Genomic DNA, 14755 nt, shown 5'->3' on the forward strand with positions numbered 1-14755 from the left:
ATTGTGGCGCTCACCTGCACGGCGCCAAACACGCATACGACCATCATTGGCACCAAGGCAGAAGCGACTCTCATCGCTGAAGACGACACGTCTCCATTCGTCCCTCCATTCACGCCTGTCGCGACACCACTGGAGGCGGGCTGCACGATGTTGGGGCGTGAGCGGAAGACGGCCTAACGGTGTGCGGGACCGTAGCCCAGCTTCATGGAGACGGTTGCGAATGGTCCTCGCCGATACCCCAGGAACAACAGTGTCCCTAATTTGCTGGGAAGTGGCGGTGCGGTCCCCTACGGCACTGCGTAGGATCCTACGGTCTTGGCGTGCATCCGTGCGTCGCTGCGGTCCGGTCCCAGGTCGACGGGCACGTGCACCTTCCGCCGACCACTGGCGACAACATCGATGTACTGTGGAGACCTCACGCCCCACGTGTTGAGCAATTCGGCGGTACGTCCACCCGGCCTCCCGCATGCCCACTATACGCCCTCGCTCAAAGTCCGTCAACTGCACATACGGTTCACGTCCAAGCTGTCGCGGCATGCTACCAGTGTTAAAGACTGCGATGGAGCTCCGTATGCCACGGCAAACTGGCTGACACTGACGGCGGCGGTGCACAAATGCTGCGCAGCTAGCGCCATTCGACGGCCAACACCGCGGTTCCTGGTGTGTCCGCTGTGCCGTGCGTGTGATCATTGCTTGTACAGCCCTCTCGCAGTGTCCGGAGCAAGTATGGTGGGTCTGACACACCGGTGTCAATGTGTTCTTTTTTCCATTTCCAGGAGTGTTGATTGGCGACTCCATAGAGTGCTGTGTGCACAAAGACCATATGATAAATAAAATTAGAAGGAAGGTCAGCATTGGCCGTAATTTTGTGATTTATTAACAGCAAAATCGATTTTGGATCACATAATGATCATCTTCAGTGCTGGTAGTTAAACATTTCACATAGCGATCAGTGAATAAGAAACAAAAGACAACAAATACACCTGTGTACAAGCCAACTGTTGGTAGGAACATACCTTTAGCGTACAAATTAAAGCTCGTAGGCACTGGTATCTAGTTATTAGCAGTAACAGAAGCTATGAAACTATCACAATAACTGAAGCCGCTGTTTACATTCACCTATACAGCAGACCTCGGTGTGACAGGGGCTTGCAAACGCTCTCTATGTGACGTGTATCACGTGAAGGCTTAACATTACTTTATTTGGCAAGAGATTACCACAAAATACCTGATGTGCACTTGCAAATCATTAACTGAATATTTGAAATTTAAAATTGTACATTAAAAACGCATAGTAAAAAGGAAGGGGGAAGTGCACATCTTGAAAACATACACTGGCGTGTTATTTTCAAAACAACATGCTTTATCACGCAAAGCGCTTTATTAATTCACGTATCAGGGTATCTTTGAAACTCATCGCATACAGCACACAGTTCCAACTCGCATCTCCACCAGCGGGCAGCTCTCAGTCTCAACATCCAAAATACACTTATAAATCGTAGGCTCCCATCGGAAGACACGATTTATCCTGCGACGAGGCATGCTGCCGACTGCGCGTCAGCTACCTTATATATATTAGTACACATTGATCTTGCCAAAAGCCGAGAAGCGATTCCTCTGTTTTAGCTCTGGTGGGCAGTCGTGAGCAAACAGCTGACGCGTGGGCAGTAAGGCTGCCCCACCATGGCGTATGTGACACGTGTGCAGCACACGAAGGCACGCGGGCGCGGCTGAGCAAATGGTTCGCACATGCGCAGAATTCATGTAACAGGGGCGTGTGGTGGGCAGCCCCCACCAGCTGTGCCTGCGTGCGAGGGACCGAATGGGCACTCGGCAGTGCCTGCTCTCTATATGGCATCACAGGAACAGCCGTACGTATAGGAGCTACTGATAAGCAACGAAACGAGTCTAAATAGCAGTCAAGTTTCAGCATCATAAAGTGGCTTGAGAAGTATAGACAAAGGTGAAGAACATTCATCAATTCTTTCTACATACGAGTGTAAGCCCCTCCCTGTGCAGTGGATAACATGCGTTTAATGTAAAGAATGTAATTTCAACGTCGTCCACAAACTTATCTAAAATATCTTCTCTTAAAACTTCCGGGCTGATAGGCCGAGGTCGATGTATAAAACTCTTCCCTGACGTTTCGCCTCCGACTGCGCCAGACATCCTCCGAGGTAAAGCGGCGATCTGCAAACAGATCTCGAGGAAGCGCTGATTATATAGGCAGCACAGAGGGCGCCACTGTCCATCACGTGGCATCGGCTATCAGACTGTCTCCGGTAATGGCAACATTCTCGATTGAAAGAAATCGATCGCCACGCTTGCGGCGCAACGCTGACATCCAAATTTTATCCACTTTAACACCTTTGTCTTTCCTGTTACAATTATTGCGGTGTTTATCAATCTCGGTAGCCTCTCTATAAATGCGTGTTTAATAATGCTAGGTTTTAGATATGACGCTCGTCTCGCTGAATTTTATTTCATGATCACCTTCCGCGGAAACATGTACCGCTACTGCCCATTTATCCGTGTGACCCAAACGGCAATTCCTCTTATGTTCAACAAGACGGAACTTCTCTTTGTGGTAACGATATAAACCTGTCCACAACCAGAAGGAATTTTATACACCCCCGGTGTAGCCAAAGGGTATCGTGCATCTTTTGCCGCTCTTAAATATTCTTTTATTTTCCTGGTGGGTCTGAAAATAGTTTCCAGCCCATACTTTCTTAAAACTTTCCCAATGCGATCTGTGACGTTACTAATGACGGAAGAAAAACCTTGCCCTTGGGCGACTGTTGTTCGTCGTTGCTCCTGATTCTCCGCCTAGAGCGGTGCTCGATCTATATCCTTGCTAGAACAGCCATTCTTCACGAAAGTTGACTGTAGGCGTTCAATCTCATCTTTTAAATAAACAGGTTCACAAATTTCGTACGCCCTGTCTACCAAGGTTTTCATTACACCTTTTTTTTGTCTAGGGTGGTGGTTTGAATCTTTATGCAGATAACGATCAGTGTGTGTGGCCTTTCTGTACACCTTATGGCCCAACGTTCCGTCCCGTCGTTTAATCACAGACACATCCAGGAAATTCAATTACCCATTACTCTCCGTCTCCATAGTAAATTGGATTTTCGGATTAATGTTGTTTAAATGTGTCAGGAGGGCATCCAACTGCTCTGCTCCGTGTGTCCATGCTACGAACGTGTCATCGACATAGCGATATCATCTGGCTGGTCTCTTACTGGCAGTCTGCAACGCCCCTTGCTCAAAAGTCTCCATAAACAAGCCCTTAGCGCTATAGGCGGACCAACATACGAGTTAGCTAGACACCTTGTCTCATTGTGCAATCTATGTTGGTAGGACAGGCAGTCATATCAAAAATTCAGCTCATTTCATTGACAAGTTGAAGGAAATGAGCATGGACCCGGATGATATCCTCGACAGTTTTGATATTTTGTAGTTACTTACCATGGTTCCAGTAAACGAAGCTATCTTATGCATAGCGGATATTTTTCCTACCGATATTGTGGCATTATTCCGACTCTGCCTCACCACAAACTACTTTCAATACAGTAGTGACTTTTATGAACAGATTGACGGGGTGGCTATGGACAGTCCTCTTTGTCCTGCTTTGGCTAACTTGTTTGTGGAGACTTTCGAACAACGGGCGTTGCAGACTGCCAGTAATAGAGCAGCCAGGTGGTATCGCTATGACGATGACACGTTCGTAGTATGGACACACGGAGCAGAGCAGTTGGATGCCTTCCTGACACATTTAAATAGCATTAATCCGAAAATCCTGGGAGGCACCCACATGCCTTGCTCATACTGTGGCATCAAGCAGTGAGGCCCGCAAGATGAGTGGTCTGCCAAGCGAGTGGACTCGATCTTATTTATCGAGTAACATGAACTCTAATACTCACAATTAAGGTACAAGTTATTCTCCTGTTTGAATATTACGTAACGGAAACGCACATCTGACTATTAGTAATTTACACAACTCTGACTGTTCACTACGCACTGGCAATACCACATTTTCTTTTTTCTTTTATTTAACGGCTTTTATCAACACGTGGCCACCGCACTGAATATGAATGGCGCATACATTATAAATCCTAGGTATCATGACAACATACTATTCGAAGGAAAAGGCCACCAATCTTTTTCTTTTCACTATCTTATTTATTCCGATAAATTCTGTAACCTAAACACACAAATTCTATAACCTACAACAATAACACATGAGAAATTCTGCCCAGTGGGCATGGCTTTAGATTGGTGATTCTCTATCTTATGGTCTCGTAATTATTTAACGCTACAGTGCACTTTCTGGATAGGGTGGTGGATCTTTTGCTATATCTCACACTTCGACTCTCACACCCATCATCACGAAAATTTCCTCCAGACCGAGTGGTACGAAAAGGAACGTGCATAACCCACTGCCTATGAAACTATCTTGTTACTCTCCCATGCCAACCACACATACTTAAATTTCATTAAATACATCACACTGGCAACATACAATACAAAGAATAGTCACAACGTTACAATCACATCACTTTCAGCTTTCCCATTTCAATTCGTATTCACCCCAGTTTCACACGACACTGCCCCACTTCGTAACTTTTCTTTCCTACTATGAACCATGGACCTTGCCGTTGGTGGGGAGGCTTGCGTGCCTCAGCGATATATAGCTGGCCGTACCGTAGGTGCAACCACAACGGAGGGGTATCTATTGAGGGGCCAGACAAACATGTGGTTCCTGAAGAGGGGCAGCAGCCTTTTCAGTAGTTGCAGGGGCAACAGTCTGGATGATTGACTGATCTGGCCTTGTAACATTAACCAAAACGGCCTTGTTGTGCTGGTACTGCGAACGGCTGAAAGCAAGGGGAAACTACAGCCGTATTTTTTCCCGAGGACATGCAGCTTTACTGTATGATTAAATGATGATGGCGTCCTCTTGGGTAAAATATTCCGGAGGTAAAATAGTCCCCCATTCGGATCTCCGGGTGGGGACTACTCAGGAGGACGTCGTTATCAGGAGAAACAAAACTGGCGTTCTACGGATCGGAGCGTGGAATGTCAGATCCCTTAATCGGGCAGGTAGGTTAGAAAATTTAAAAAGGGAAATGGATAGGTTAAAGTTAGATATAGTGGGAATTAGTGAAGTTCGGTGGCAGGAGGAACAAGACTTTCGGTCTGGTGATTACAGGGTTATAAATACAAAATCAAATAGGGGTAATGCAGGAGTAGGTTTAATAATGAATAAAAAAAAGGAGTGCGGGTTAGCTACTACAAACACCATAGTGAACGCATTATTGTGGCCAAGATAGATACAAAGCCCATGCCTACTACAGTAGTACAAGTTTATATGCCAACTAGCTCTGCAGATGATGAAGAAATAGATGAAATGTATGACGAGATAAAAGAAATTATTCAGGTAGTGAAGGGAGACGAAAATTTAATAGTCATGGGTGACTGGAATTCGTCAGTAGGAAAAGGGAGAGAAGGAAACATAGTAGGAGAATATGGATTGGGGGGAAGAAATGAAAGAGGAAGCCGCCTTGTAGAATTTTGCACAGAGCACAACTTAATCATAGCTAACACTTGGTTTAAGAATCATGAAAGAAGGTTGTATACATGGAAGAATCCTGGAGATACTAAAAGGTATCAGATAGATTATATAATGGTAAGACAGAGATTTAGGAACCAGGTTTTAAATTGTAAGACATTTCCAGGGGCAGATGTGGACTCTGACCACAATCTATTGGTTATGACCTGTAGATTAAAACTGAAGAAACTGCAAAAAGGTGGAAATTTAAGGAGATGGGACCTGGATAAACTGAAAGAACCAGAGGTTGTACAGAGTTTCAGGGAGAGCATAAGGGAAGAATTGACAGGAATGGGGGAAAGAAATACAGTAGAAGAAGAATGGGTAGCTTTGAGGGATGAAGTAACGAAGGCAGCAGAGGATCAAGTAGGTAAAAAGACGAGGGCTAGTAGAAATCCTTGGGTAACAGAAGAAATATTGAATTTAATTGATGAAAGGATAAAATATAAAAATGCAGTAAATGAAGCAGGCAAAAAGGAATACAAACGCCTCAAAAATGAGATCGACAGGAAGTGCAAAATGGCTAAGCAGGGATGGCTGGAGGACAAATGTAAGGATGTAGAGGCTTGTCTCACTAGGGGTAAGATAGATACTGCCTACAGGAAAATTAAAGAGACCTTTGGAGAGAAGAGAACCACCTGTATGAATATCAAGAGCTCAGATGGCAACCCAGTTCTAAGCAAAGAAGGGAAGGCAGAAAGGTGGAAGGAGTATATAGAGGGTTTATACAAGGGCAATGTACTTGAGGACAATATTATGGAAATGGAAGAGGATGTAGATGAAGACGAAATGGGAGATAAGATGCTGCGTGAAGAGTTTGACAGAGCACTGAAAGACCTGAGTCGAAACAAGGCTCCGGGAGTAGACAACATTCCATTAGAACTACTGATGGCCTTGGGAGAGCCAGTCATGACAAAACTCTACCATCTGGCGAGCAAGATGTATGAGACAGGCGAAATACCCTCAGACTTCAAGAAGAATATAATAATTCCAATTCCAAAGAAAGCAGGTGTTGACAGATGTGAAAATTACCGAACTATCAGTTTAATAAGTCACAGCTGCAAAATACTAACGCGAATTCTTTACAGACGAATGGAAAAACTGGTAGAAGCCGACCTCGGGGAAGATCAGTTTGGATTCCGTAGAAATGTTGGAACACGTGAGGCAATACTAACCTTACGACTTATCTTAGAAGAAAGATTAAGAAAAGGCAAACCTACGTTTCTAGCATTTGTAGACTTAGAGAAAGCTTTTGACAATGTTGACTGGAATACTCTCTTTCAAATTCTGAAGGTGGCAGGGGTAAAATACAGGGAGCGAAAGGCTATTTACAATTTGTACAGAAACCAGATGGCAGTTATAAGAGTCGACGGACATGAAAGGGAAGCAGTGGTTGGGAAAGGAGTGAGACAGGGTTGTAGCCTCTCCCCGATGTTATTCAATCTGTATATTGAGCAAGCAGTAAAGGAAACAAAAGAAAAATTCGGAGTAGGTATTAAAATTCATGGAGAAGAAGTAAAAACTTTGAGGTTCGCCGATGACATTGTAATTCTGTCAGAGACAGCAAAGGACTTGGAAGAGCTGTTGAACGGAATGGACAGTGTCTTGAAAGGTGGATATAAGATGAACATCAACAAAAGCAAAACGAGGATAATGGAATGTAGCCAAATTAAATCGGGTGATGCTGAGGGAATTAGATTACGAAATGAGACGCTTAAAGTAGTAAAGGAGTTTTGCTATTTAGGGAGTAAAATAACTGATGATGGTCGAAGTAGAGAGGATATAAAATGTAGACTGGCAATGGCAAAGAAATCGTTTCTGAAGAAGAGAAATTTGTTAACATCGAGTATAGATTTAAGTGTCAGGAGGTAGTTTCTGAAAGTATTTGTATGGAGTGTAGCCATGTATGGAAGTGAAACATGGACGGTAAATAGTTTAGCAAGAAGAGAATAGAAGCTTTCGAAATGTGGTGCTACAGAAGAATGCTGAAGATTAGATGGGTAGATCACGTAAGTAATGAGGAGGTATTGAATAGGATTGGGGAGAAGAGAAATTTGTGGCACAACTTGAGTAGAAGAAGGGATCGGTTGGTAGGACATGTTTTGAGGCATCAAAGAATCACAAATTTGTCATTGGAGGGCAGCGTGAAGGGTAAAAATCGTAGAGGGAGACCAAGAGATCAATACACTAAGCAGATTCAGAAGGATGTAGGTTGCAGTAAGTACTGGGAGATGAAGAAGCTTGCACAGGATAGAGTAGCATGGAGAGCTGCATCAAACCAGTCTCAGGACTGAAGACCACAACAACAACAGCATGAACTCTGGAGGATATATGCACGTCTTCCTGTGCAATGCAAGCCAAATGGCGTTGCTGGATGGACGGCTGACTCACCTTGCTTCACTCTCAGAGTATTATAGTTGGAATCAAGCGTCACACGGAAACATAACACGCAAAGTAATATTAAGGACATATTCGTCACACACACGAGTCCTCAACTGATACCATGGACGAGTACTTCTCTTTGTCTTTTGTCTCATACACAGATTGACACTCACGCAGTACTCACCACGTGGAAGTACTCGTCTCTAATTTCAAGTCCTGCACGCGCCATTTCTTAAATATTTCCAACTTATAGTACACACGCTAGTAATTCAGCTTAACTTAAGTACTCGGAAGTATTTCAACTTATTGCTACACGTGGTTTCGTTGTGACCGCTGGTCACTTCCAAAGATTACTACGATCCCCTTAATATTACCTGCCTGACATTTAATTCTCCCCACAAAAGTTCCTGAAATAGAGAAATTATTATTCCAAACTACTCTTAAGTATTTCACATGCATACCATGTCTCCACTATTTTGTCTTTACGGAGCACACCTAAGACAGGTTTTACCCACACTAGATCCAGCGGCAGAGTGCTGAAAACATGGCTGTTCTTCAGGTCCTCTCGCACCTCTGCCGAAGTGGGGGAGCACCTTGCTACCGTATTGGTCAGCCACATTTCAGGTGCTCAGAGCTCCGGTAAATTTCATCTCTTTGGTTCCACCAAAGGTGACCAAAGTATCGTCTCAAAGATGACCATATTTTCACATTCACTATCTGTGGTTAGCAGACGACCATACATTCATTCATTTCACAGATCTCACCAAACTGGATGTAGGGTTTTATTTTGTGGGAGTGCACATGTGATCAATTAAATAAATAAATTGTCATTCTTTCCCACACTGGTATCCGGCTTCGCTGTATTAATTGAAACTGAGTTATTATTAGAAAAAATATGTTGTACTGACAAGAATAACGAAGAATGTTGTACCTATTTTCAATGTCGGGCAGTACTGTACCCTTTCAGTCCAATTTACTATGAAAACGAAGAGTGATCAGCAATTGAATTTCCTTGATGTGTCTGTGATTAAACGACGGGACGGAACGTTGAGCCATAAGGTGTGTAGAAACGCCACACATGCTGATCGTTATCTGCATAAAGATTCAAACCACCGCCCTAGACGAAAAAGAGGTGTAATGAAAACCTTGGTAGGCAGGGCGTACAAAATTTGTGGACTTGTTTATTTAAAAGATGAAATTGAACATCTACGGTCAACTTCCGTGAAGAATGACTATTCTAGCAAGTATATAGATCGAGCACTTCGCTCTAGTTAGAGAATCAGGAGCAACGACGAACAACAGTCACCCGAGGGCAAGGTTTTTCTTCCGTTCATCAGTAAGGTCACAGATTTCCGGGCGGGAAGGAGCTCCTGGTCCCCGGCACGAATGCACCCGGCGAATTTGTGTCGAGGTTCGGTGAACCGGCCAGTCTGTGGATGGTTTTTAGGCGGTTTTCCATCTGCCTCGGCGAATGCGGACTGGTTCCCCTTATTCCGTCTCAGTTGCACTATGTCGGCGATTGCTGCGCAAACAAGTTCTCCACGTACGTGCACACCACCATTACTCTACCACGCAAACATAGGGGTTACATTCGTCTGGTGAGAGACGTGCCCTGGGGTGGGGGGGAAGGGGTCCACAGGGGGCCAAACCGCACGATAACCCTGGGTTCTGTGTGGGCAGCAGAGGGGTGAAGTGGACTGCAGTAGTCGTCGTGGGGTTGTGGACCACTGCGGCTGCGGCGGGGACGGAGCCTCTCCGTCGTTTCTAGGTCCCCGGTTAACATACAATACAATACAATACAAGGTCACAGATCGCAATGGGAAATTTTAAGCAAGTATGGGGTGGAAACTATTTTCAGACCTACCAGAAAAATAAAAGAATTTTTAAGATCGGCAAAAGATGCACGACACCCTTTGGCAACACCGGGAATATCTAAAATTCCTTGTAGTTGTGGACAGGTTTATATCGTTACCACAAAGAGAAGTTCCGTCTTGTTGAACATAAGAGGAATTGGCGCCTGAGTCACACGGATAAATCGGCCGTAGCGGTACATGTTTACCAGGAAGGTGATCATGAAATAAAATTCAGCAAGACGAGCGTCATACCTAAAACCTCGCATTATTATGCACTCAGTATATAGAGAGGCTACCGAGATTGATAAACACCGTAATAATTTTAAGAGGAAAGACGAAGGTGCTAAAGTGGATAGAATTTGGATGTCATCGTTGCACAGGAAGCGTGACGATCGATTACTTTCAATCGAGAATGTTGGCATCACCAGAGGCAGTCTGATAGCCGACGCCACGTGATGGACAGTGGCGCCCTCTGCACTGCCTATATAATCAGCGCTTCCTCGAGTTCTCTTCGCAGTTCGCTGCTTTACCTCCGAGGATGTCTCCCGCAGTCGGAGGCGAAACGTCAGGGGAGAGTTTTATACATCGACCACGGCCTATCAGCCCGGAAGTTTTAAGTGAAGACAATACTGGCCATGTAAGCCTACATTGTATGATTATTCTAAAATATGTTTTTATTTACGTTACGCTAGGTGTACGTGTGAGAGTGTTGTACCCATGAGAGTTTTTCACTATCGGAGAACTTCTGTAAGTAATACGTAAGGTGTAAGAGGTGGTGACAGTCAGCGCGGTAGCCTCCATCTCTCAGCAGCTGCTCGCCGTACCTCTCACACAAGAAAAACTATACCGGCATTTCCAGGAGAGCTTACAGTATTCGGTCAGTGCTGAGCGGTTACGTTGCGCGCTACTTCACAGTCTTTACGCTACCACAACATGTTATACAGGATGGTCCACTGATAGTGACCGGGCCAAATACCTCACGAAATAAGCATCAAACGAAAAAACTACAAAGAACGAAACTCGTCTAGCTTGAAGGAGGAAACCAGATGGCGCTATGGTTGGCCTGTTAGATGGCCCTGCCATAGGTCAAACGGATATCAACTGCTTTTTTTTTTTTAAAAAGGAACCCCCATTTTTATTACATATTCGTGTAGTAGGTAAAGAAATATGAATGTTTTAGTTGGACTACTTTTTTCGCATTGTGATAGATGGCGCTGTAATAGTCACAAACTAATAAGTACGTGGTCCCGCTTAACATTCCCCCAGTGCGGACGGTATTTGCTTCGTGATACATTACCCATGTTAAAATGGATCGTTTACCAATTGCGGTAAAGGTCGATATCGTGTTGATGTATGGCTATTGTGAACAAAATGCCCAACGGGCGTGTGGTATGTATGCTACTCGGTATCCTGGACGACGCATCCAAGTGTCCGGACCGTTCGCCGGATAGTTACGTCATTTAAGGAAACAGGAAGTGTTCAGCCACATGTGAAACGTCAACCACGACCTGCAACAAATGATGATGCCCAACTAGGTGTTTTAGCTGCTGTCGCGACTAATCCGCACATTAGTAGCAGACAAACTGCGTGAGAATCGGGAATATCAAAAACGTCGGTGTTGAGAGTGCTACATCAACATCGATTGCACCCATACCATATTTCTATGCACCAGGAATTGCATGGCGACGAACAGTTCTGCCACTGGGCACAAGAGAAATTGCGGGACGATGACAGATTCTTTGCACGCGTTCTATTTAGCGACGAAGCGTCATTCACCAACAGCGATATCGTAAACCGGCATAATATGCACTATTGGGCAACGGAAAATCCACGATGGCTGCGACAAGTAGAACATCAGCGACCTTGGCGGGTTAATGTATGGTGCGGCATTATGGGAGGAAGAATAATTGGCCCCCATTTTATCGATGGCAATCTAAATGGTGCAATGTGTGCTGATTTTCTACGTAATGTTCTACCGATGTTACTACAAGATGTTTCACTGCATGACAGAATGGCGAGGTACTTCCAACATGATGGATGTCCGGCACATAGCTCGCGTGCGGTTGTAGCGGTACTGAATAGCACATTTCATGACAGGTGGATTGGTCGTCGAAGCACCATACCATGGCCCGCACGTTCACCGGATCTGACGTCCCCGGATGTCTTTCTGTGGGGAAAGTTGAAGGATATTTGCTATCGTGATCCACCGACAACGCCTGACAACATGCGTCGGGGCATTGTCAGTGAATGTGCGAACATTACGGAAGGCGAACTACTCGCTGTTGAAGGGAAAGTCGTTACACGTATTGCCAAATGCATTGAGGTTGACGAACATCATTTTGAGCGTTTATTGCATTAATATGGTATTTACAGGTAATCACGCTGTAACAGCATGCGTTCTCAGTAATGATAAGTTCAGAAAGGTACATGTATCACATTTGAACAATCGAAATAAAATGTTCAAACGTACCTACGTTCTGTATTTTAATTTAAAAAACCTACCTGTTACCAACTGTTCGTCTAAAATTGTGAGCCATGTTTGTGACTATTACAGCCCCATCTATCACAAAGCGAAAAAAGTGGTCCAGTAAAACATTCATATTTATTTACGTACTACACGAATATGTAATTAAAAATGGGGGTTCCTATTTTAAAAGAAACGCAGTTGATGTTCGTTTGACATATGACAGCGCCATCTAGCGGGCTAACCATAGCGCCATCTGGTTTCCCCCTTCAAGCTAGACAAGTTTCGTTCTTTGTAGTTTTTTCGTTTGACGCTTATTTCGTGAGATATTTGGTCCGGTCACGATCAATGGACCACCCTGTATAATACTTTGCGGTACTCATACACAAATTAAATGAAAATACTCGTGGAACTTCGTGTTTTGAGCCATAATGTGTGGTCGCGCATCTTACTGAGCGAAGAAATCGCCCGTTTTACCTCGTAAGCTAACAGCACGAGTAGTTAGCCTATCTCGAAAGTTCCAGACTTAAACAATGTTACGCAGCAAGGAGCTTATAAAGTATCATAGACCTATTATATATAATTAATGAACAAAAAAATGACTGACGAGATTCGATTCCACGTTAAAACAAATGAGAGATTAACGCGTTATTCACTGGAACAAATTGCTCTTTAAACATGTACCGTCATTGTCGGGACAACTGAGATCACTATTGTGTTGGATAGGCACAATTAAGTGAATGCCAGTGATGTGGCGAGGAAAGAAAAAAAAAGCTGCCAAGGAATGGACTCAGGACGAAGTTGTGCATTTAATTACTCTGCAATAAGGCAAACATTACGGCACGCACAGTCGCTGGACTATAGTAACCGAGATGATAAGCAAAGTTTTTTGGCTGAAATGGCTACAAGTTTTAACATCTCCACGGAAGAAATTTGCCAGAATACCCGTAATTTAACTCTTTCAGTACCAGTAGTTTCTGCTTGAAACCACTATTTTATTAATTTTGCTTTGAAGTACCTGTGCCTTTAGCACGCAAATAACTATGCTATTACAGGATAGAGACACCTAGTGGCACACTGAGGTACTTCCGCGAATGTGGGACAGTGCAGCAGTCACTTAAATAGCCAAAGCAGCGGTGGGCGAGGAGATTGTGGTATGTGATTGCAGGAGATAGTCACATGCAGCTTCTGTTATGGTGACGATATTGAGGAGATCACTGGTAGTGAAAGTAAGTATCCAGAAGTATCGTAACGTTAACTGAGGTTTCTACTACTGCTTTTATGAGTAGTTTCGAAATGAAAATGCTGATGCAGTATGTCGACTTCGCACAAAATTTATTAAAGTTTAAACTCATTTTTCGTTGTTACGTATTTAGGACTACAGTTTGTTTTAGGCAATATGAGTTCATAGAAGTTTCGAAATGTAGAATTTTCTAGAGGAAAAGACAAATTTGTTTTCATATGTCACACACGAAATGATGAGTGGCTGAAAAGTGTACGTCACAGTGTTTCCAAAGTGAACAAACCTCCTTAAAATAACGATAGTTAGTTATAAAACCATTTATAATGGATCAAATCAGAACGATAATTTACTTTTTGTCAGTTTTTCCTTGTATTCGTTGCTTATTATGACAACAAAGATTAGTTTTATGAAAAATTTTCAAATTGTATTCCAAAGTCAAAGCATCTCCTTAAAAAATAGATTGTTTACTTTTTACCAATTTGTTCTTGATTCGTTCTTACTACTGTAACAAAAATAACTTTTAGAAAAGTTTCAAAATTATACATGGATTTAATATATTTGGGGTTCAGAGAGTTAATGTATAAGACGATGTAGTTTTATAACACAGATTAATTAACATAGAGAAACAAGTACAGTTAAGCTCACTGGAGAAAAAATTAGTCACCTCTAGAGAAATCATTATAAGCATCATCTAATATCGTATAATTCCGCCCTTGGACTTCATAATCGCCTGGTTTCGACTAGGCAGTGAGACCGAAAGTTTGTGCAGGCACATCGCATCCATCTTCAGCCACTGTCTGGGGTTTTGATCGCGCACTTGCAGTACATCGCAGGGACGCTGATTTCACTGTTTTACCCGCCGTTTCAACATGTCCCACATATTTTCTGTGGGGGGTTCGAGTCAGGTGATTTTAAACGCCAATACAGATGTGCAGTAATAGAGTGGGGGATGCTCAGAAAACCAGTCACAGACTGTTCCAGCCCGATGAACTATGCTGTTGTAGTCACGCGTCTGTATGAGCAATGGCCTCTTGCGAGGTGGCCGGCTCCAAACGTTCATTGTATGCAGTTCCCGTGGCAATCTTCTCTCGCTGGGGAAGGATCTTCGTTCAGTGCCTGTAGCTATTCCTGTCCGGTTTGGAAGCGATTTTAATCCACAAGGCGTGAAACGCGTCTCCAATCCCTCTCATCCACAATTCTGA

Source organism: Schistocerca piceifrons, chromosome 1, assembly GCF_021461385.2.
Source record: "Schistocerca piceifrons isolate TAMUIC-IGC-003096 chromosome 1, iqSchPice1.1, whole genome shotgun sequence".
NCBI lineage: Eukaryota > Metazoa > Arthropoda > Insecta > Orthoptera > Acrididae > Schistocerca > Schistocerca piceifrons.